Source organism: Portunus trituberculatus, chromosome 16 (genome assembly GCF_017591435.1).
Source record: "Portunus trituberculatus isolate SZX2019 chromosome 16, ASM1759143v1, whole genome shotgun sequence".
NCBI classification, from domain to species: domain Eukaryota; kingdom Metazoa; phylum Arthropoda; class Malacostraca; order Decapoda; family Portunidae; genus Portunus; species Portunus trituberculatus.
In genome coordinates, this window is record NC_059270.1 from 12,421,042 (window position 1) to 12,428,598 (window position 7,557).

The 7,557-nt window shown below is 43.5% G+C and overlaps 1 long non-coding RNA gene across 1 annotated transcript in view; it reads right to left on the bottom strand.

The window, feature by feature from the left end:
- Positions 1–3,911: 3,911 nt before the first annotated feature.
- The window catches only part of LOC123504621, a 191,196-nt gene continuing 187,550 nt past the window's right edge, over positions 3,912–7,557 (bottom strand). The window contains exon 3 of the long non-coding RNA XR_006674894.1: positions 3,912–4,111. This is a non-coding gene — a long non-coding RNA (uncharacterized LOC123504621). The remainder of the gene's footprint in view (positions 4,112–7,557) is intronic.

Below are 7,557 nucleotides of genomic sequence, written 5' to 3' on the forward strand. Positions count from 1 at the left end.
TCATTGGGTGCCGATCGTCGAAATACTATGATCTTAAAACTGGCTATTTCTATGATTTTCTTCTTATATATTTTCCCCTTAGATAACCAAGCTTCAAAATAATATTCCTTCCTCCTCACACTTTCTGCTTCACGTCCACCCTCTTCACAGCTTTCCTATACCAAGGCAACGCAAAAGTTTATATCTAGGCTGGTTTATATCTAGTCTCTGCCACCTCAGCTGCAGTACCGGCAGAGCGGGTCACCAGGTACGGCGTGGTGCAACTGGTCTGCCAGGCGGGAAGGCAACACTGGAGCCCAGTACTGCCGCCACACTGCACTACCTCGATCTTAAGCGTGGTAACCCTTTTAGTAAAGCAGTTCGTCTTATTAACGGCAACCTTACAGTGACAACACCTCTTAATACGGACCTACTTCTACTTTCACCTACTGCTGCTACTGCTACTGCTGATTCACCTGTGCTGCTGCTGCTGCCACTACTACTAATATTACTATTAATAGTAGTGCTGCCGCTACCATTACTACTACTACTACACATTAACACCAGCACCACCAACACCACCAGCACCACCACTATCACCACCACCGCAACAACCACCAATAATAACAATAATATAATTTTGTGTGGTGCACGCTTTTAACCTCAGCCTCGAGTTTCAACAGAGCTGAGAGACCACAAGGAGCCACATCAATCCAGCACACACACACACACACACACACACACACACACACACACACACACACACACACACACACACACAGAGGAGATAGAGAAGGAGAGGAAAAGGGAGAGCTCTGGATAAATCTCCTCAAGACTCGTGAAAGGGAACAATGGAGGTTTAATGGAACAAGAATTTTTAAAAGTATTGTATTCTGGAGGTCTAAGCAAACACCGAGCGTATAACATGACTGAGAAACTGATGGACGGTGATTACGGAACAGAAACAGGTGGTGGTGGTGGTGGTGGTGGTGGTGGTGGTGGTGGTGGACAGCAAATTGCAGCCACGATCACGTCCGGCAACAAGGGAGTCAAAAGTTGGTGTTCACGCGACCTCCTTGCCTCGCCTCGCCCGTGCAAGTAACTCTCTCTCGTTTGCTCTCTTGCTCTCGTGGTGGTGGTGGTGATGATGGTAATGGTGGTGGTGGTGGTAGTAATGGCAGTGTTGTGGTGGTAAGTAGTAGTAGTAGTAGTAGTAGTAGTAGTAGTAGTAGTAGTAGTAGTAGTAGTAGTAGTGGTAGTAGTAACCATAAAAAATTTTCATAAGAATGATTGTGATAAAAATAACAAAAATAGAAAAAAATACAATACCAGCGGTAGTAGCAGCGGCACCACCACTACCACCACCATCACCACCACCACCACCACCACCAACAACAACAACAACAACAACAACAACAACAACAACAGCAAGACCTAATACAAAAAAAAAAAAAAATCCAAAAGAAGCAATAACTTCAAAAGATAAAGAACAACACTAGCAACAACAAAAGCAATACCACCACAGCCACCACCACCTACACCACCACCACCACCACACCACTAACAACATCCGTTGGAAAAGTAACAGTAAACACGAAAACAACTCCAAAAGCTAATGCCTAGAACCACTTTTTATTCCTCTCTCCCTTCAATATTTCTAACAAGTATAATTCATTTCAAGTGGCTGAACATGACTCTGCGGGCGCCCCACTGAGCGAAACGTTCCAGCGTGCCGTGTTTGGCTTTCCTTAACAAGCCTTTAAGGTATCCAGGCAGAACAGACGCAGGAACAGATTAAAGTTGCAAGTACAGTCACGGGTCAATACAAATCGTCCATTAATTTGTTGAACTTATTTACCTCCTACTGAGTCTTGTCTTTTCCTTCAATTAAATGTCATCTGTTAGAAAAAGGCGTAAGAACAAAAGGCAAAGTGCGAAGATAAGAAAGTGAAGAAAGCTGCAAAAAAACAATCAATCTTTCTGCTGAGTTTTGTATTTTCTCTCAGTCAAAATGTCCTCTGTTATAATACGAGTAAATGGAAAAGATAAATAGAGGAACAGCAAAAACCCATTAACTCCTTATGAGGCCTTATTTTTGTACTTAACACTTATGATTGTTTCTGTACTGTAAAAATCGACCTTCTTTTTCTTTTTATAGTGGTAGGGATGTTAAAGAAAAACAAATACACAGTAGAAAGGTTAATATCAAACTTACACCATTTAGTTTTTTTTCTTTCAGTTTAGAATACACTTAGAATACACTTAAGGAAACCTGCAAGAAGCCATTAATCTGCCGTACTAGTTTCTACTATATGCATCTTTTCCTTCAATTACGAGTCTTGGATTAGAAAGTAAGAACACAGGAAAATCAGGAATGCTGCAAGAAGCCAACAGATTTACACTTAGCACTCCTTACACCAACAAACCTACTTACTTATCATCCCAAACCAGAGACTTGTTTAATCTTCCTTCAAACCACTCTACTCTACTGAATCAACCCTAACGACCTTACAAGCGAGTCTATTCCATTCAAGTAACGCTAATATGGGAAACAATTTCTTTCTATCTGTTCTCTAAATCTGCTTTGCTGGGATATACTTTGCAGATCAGGAGGAGATGCAATTGTAGGGACACGCAAAACACAATGGAAGTGAGAAAGGTAAAGCTAGTCATTCTGCAAATCATAAATGTTCTAACGCGATGCATGTGATAAATGGGAGAAAGGCAAGGCAAGGCAAGGCGAGGCAAGACGAGGCAACACACAACACTAAACCCACACTCACCTGCCTGCAACAAGGACGCGCTGGAACACACACGCACACACACACAACACACCTGGAAGAAAAGAAAATCACTGTAATATCGAAGGAAATGACAGGATGTGAAAAAAAATAACATGTAGTGGAACCAACAGAAAACCACTGAAATTTGAGGAAATGAGCGAAAAACCTGTGGCGTTGATGATACCTGTACATTGTTATAGTGCGTGAGGGGCGGTGAAAGTATTAAGACTATACGTCCAATACATATCATCCTGGTGAAATAATTTGCAATGAGACACTTAGAGAGGGAGAGAAACAGACTCGTATTGTACCTACCTAAATTGGGCTCAAACATTTTTCCGGTGTAGAAATCAAGTAGGTAATGATATTTGAATAGTTTTCCATTACTCTCTTGTGTCCGTGTGTGTGTGTGTGTGTGTGTGTGTAATAGCAGTAGTAGTAGTAGTAGTTATTAAACATATACTAAAAATTACTAGTATGAAAAGATATGATATATGCTAAGGGTTTCTTTCGGCGAGTTACTTGTTTTTTTTTATCACTTTTTTTTCCTTCTTCTGTGTGCGGCCACGCTATTCTATTTCGAGGAGGCGAAACAAGGGAAAGAAAGGAGACCGTCTCAGGTGAATGACTCTGGGGAATGAGAGGGTAAGAGAGAGACAGAAAAAAAAATAAAATAAAAACAGACCTGCATCTTTCTTTCCGAACATTTTATAGGGTGAGTGGAGAGAAAACATCCTGGGGTGAGGGGGAGGAGGAGGAGGAGGAGGAGGAGGAGGAGGAAGAGAATCAGACCACACCCCTTCTGTTTGGGCAAGTCACGGGAGACCACCACCACCACCACCACCACCACCACCAGCACCTACCACTACCTTGCTCCATACACCTCCTCGGGGATATAATATTTCTTGCTTACCTCGTCACGCCGCAAGGTCACACTTTTGTAGCAACATAATGACGGGTCACACTGGTCAGGTCAGACGTGCTTGGACTGTTCTGGTCTAAGTAGTCACAGGAACGCGTTTTCACCTTGTGTGTGTGTGTGTGTGTGTGTTTTTTTTTTTTTTTGTGTGTGTGTATGTGTGTGTGTCCTCTAACAAATCATGTACAGTCAGTATATAGTCACGTTGCATATCTTACTTCAGTTGCATGTCTTCAGTTCACATCACGCCGCATTGCGATATACATTGCGTGAACTACGTACGTATATCTCTTCCTCTGCCTCGCTCCTTCCTTCCCACCCACGCACAAGCTGGTATAGGCTGGAGCTCGGCGCCTCAGAATGCTGCATCACCTCGTCCCGGTTCACACAATGCGATCCAGCGGCAGCTTTCCACTCCGAGGATCAAAGTCTGTCAGATTATGAGTAAAGGGGTCACGCTTGGTTGGGTCGCTTGAGAGTGATTGTAGCATGAGAAAGTGTCAGGTTCTGGTAACATTGCTATGCAGGGCTTCACTGTCTGGAAACGTGCGTGAGATTGAAATGGAATGTTTTTATTTTTCTCATTTGGCAACATTGACGGAAGACAGAGAGAGAGAGAGAGAGAGAGAGAGAGAGAGAGAGAGAGAGAGAGAGAGAGAGAGAGAGAGAGAGAGAGAGAGAGAGAGAGAGAGAGAGAGAGAGAGATGAGGAAGTTATCAAGTTTAGCGGTGAGACAGAATAACATGGAAAGTCAGTCAGTTAGTCAGTCTGTCAGTCAGTCAGTCAATCTCTCTCTCTCTCTCTCTCTCTCTCTCTCTCTCTCTCTCTCTCAGACGAGTGCGGAAGTGTTCAGGGCTGCTATCGTTAATGAGTAAGTAATGCATGCACACTTGAGGAAAACACTCCGAGAAGGCGGTGAGGAAAGTGCGTCACGCTTATTAACTCAACCTCCTCTCTAACTCGTCATTAACCTTTCTCTCCTTTGCATGTTTCTTTATTTCTCGAGTCATTATCCTCTCTTTTTCACTCTTTCCACCTTTTAGCCATTCTCACCACATCGTCTGTCCCTTCCTCTTCCTCCTTCTCACCCTCCTCCCCCTACAGTCTTTTCCTCCTTTTCCTCAAGCAATAAGGCCTCAAGGCGTCTCGTGTCTGCGGCATGACAAGAAGTTACATTCCTGTGGGCTCGACTCTGTGTGTGTGTGCGTGTGTGTGTGTGTGTGTGTGTGTGTGTGTGTGTGTGTGTGTGTGTGTGTGTGAGAGAGAGAGAGAGAGAGAGAGAGAGAGAGAGAGAGAGAGAGAGAGAGAGAGAGAGAGAGAGAGAGAGAGAGAGAGAGAGAGAGAGAGAGAGAGAGAGAGAGAGAGAGAGAGAGAGAGAGAGAGAGAGAGAGAGAGAGAGAGAGAGAGAGAGAGAGAGAGAGAGAGAGTATTTCTCAAGACTTTCAAGATTTCCTATCATCATGAGTTACCTTTAAACTACCACCGCCACCATTATCACCACCACCAACGCACTATCACCATCATCAGCACAACCATCATAACCACCATCAACACCACCACCACCTGTCGTACGTGCTCCAGATCTCCCGGTGGTTATCCTCCTCCTCCTCCTCCTCCTCCTTCTAGTTCTGCAGTATAATTAATGTCGGCTATGACGGTGGTAATGATCAGCGCACGAAGGCAGGAATTGATTAACATAACACCCATTACAGGAGCGGACCGTGAAGCTCCTGACAGGACAGCATTTCTCACGTCCCGCGGCGCAAACAGACACACACACAACACACACACACACACACACACACACAGGTAATTTCTTTCCCCTCGGGAGTGCTGCGTGGCTTCTCCGATGCTGTATCATTTCAATCTCATTCATCTTTTTCAACACGAGTCAGATAGATCCCGCAAATTAAAGGTGATCTGAAAGTTGCTGTTTTTCTTTTTTTTTGTGTGTGTTCTGCATCTGAAGGCTTAACTTTTGTTCATGGTAAACTGCAAGCCAGGTGGAATTGGTGTTAATGGAACAAGATTTTCTGTTCAGTGTTTGAAGATTTGACTGCTGGAAAAGTCTTGCTCTTTCAGTGTTCATGTTAGTGGTATGCACTTCGGTGAGTTGAACACGAATTGGCCGATGCAGTTTCAGTTACGTGTACGGAGATAAGAATTCAGCTCAGCACGTCTTGCTCACTCAGAGGAGCATCATTTTATATCTTAAGCCGTGATTTCCCTGAGCACTTCTTGCAGGCGTGATGGAGCTCGTGCTGTCCGCTGCCTCTCGTTGCCACACCACCGGCGGCGCCTCAACCTCATTACCTCACCACCACACTTTCCGCGGCTCTTCGATGCAGCGCCTACAGTTACCCAATCCGGGCCGTGCATGCCAGCCCGCCGCCCGCACAACACACGGGGCAGCCACGAACCACGGCCACGGCGAGCCAAAGCAGCTTGAGCAATCACCGCCGCCGCCTGAGGTTCAACATCCGCACATCCTCATTCCATTACAGCTAACGACCTTCATTAAAGCGAAATCAATCTTAGTTCTAATGTTCCTAAATTGGTCATGAGCTCACTACATTCATCTTCTCAGACACCGCCTTCACATTCACGGCAGCTCCACTTTTCATCCGTGACTGCGTGAAGCAAAATCCTTCCCCGCTCCCTCCGCTCCCTCCTTTCCTTCCTCTTCCCCTGCTCTCTACACCTCGACACGGCGGTCCGGCCCAAGCGAACTTTCTAACTGGGCCGAAATAGAGTGCAAACCGCAGCGCCCTACCGGCAGGTATGTGGGTGTTGCGTCACAAGCGGCCTCACCACCACTACCACCACCAACACCACACCACCTCCACCATGACTACCTCCTCCACCTTCTATTCCTTCTCCACCTCCTGGTTCTCACAATTTCCCTGTTCTCCTTCATAACATTAATTTTTCTCTTACTTCTCTCTCTCCTTCCTTCTCATTCATGTTTTCCTCTTCCACTTGTTAGTACTCTTTCTTTTACAAAACCTTAATCTTTCCTTTACAATACTTCTTATTTCTTTCTCTCCTCCTCCTCTTCCTCTTAATTCTTCCATTACTACCTTTACTGTCTCATCCACCTTCTCTGCCTCTTCCATCTTCTTTTTTACTCCACCTATCCCTCTTTTTTTCTTCTTGTTCTTCCTTTTGGTCTTGTTACTGTTCCTATTCTTTTTTTTATTGTTGTTGATGTTCTTCTTTCTTTCTTCTTCTCCTTCTTCTTCTTTTCATTTCTCCTCCTCCTCCTCCTCCTCCTCCTCTTCCTTCTCTCATTGTTGGGAGTAAGCCGGTTTCCGGATGTCCCACCTGAGCATTTATCACAGGGAATTTCACCTTACGTGTTGTTGTTCTCTTATTCTTCTTTTATCACTACTACTACTGCTACCGCTACTACTATCACTACTACTACTACTACTACTACTACTACTACTACTACTACTACTACTACTACTACTACTACTACTTCTATTAATACTACTACTACCACTCTTGTTACTACTACTATTACTACTACTACAACTATTACTACTACAACTACTACTACTACTATCCCTACTACTACTATCATTAATTCTATTGATACTACTACTACCACTCCTATTACTACTACTATTACTACTACTACTACTACTACTACTACTACTATTACTTATTATTATTATAATGCTAATAATGATGATAATAATAATGATAATAATAATAATAATAATAATAATAATAATAATAATAATAATAATAATAATAATAATAATAACAATGATAATAATAAAAATACTGTTTCTAGACTAACAACATCAGCAACAACAAAACTACAACTACTTTTTCTAGAACAACAAAAAACAACAACAACAACAACTA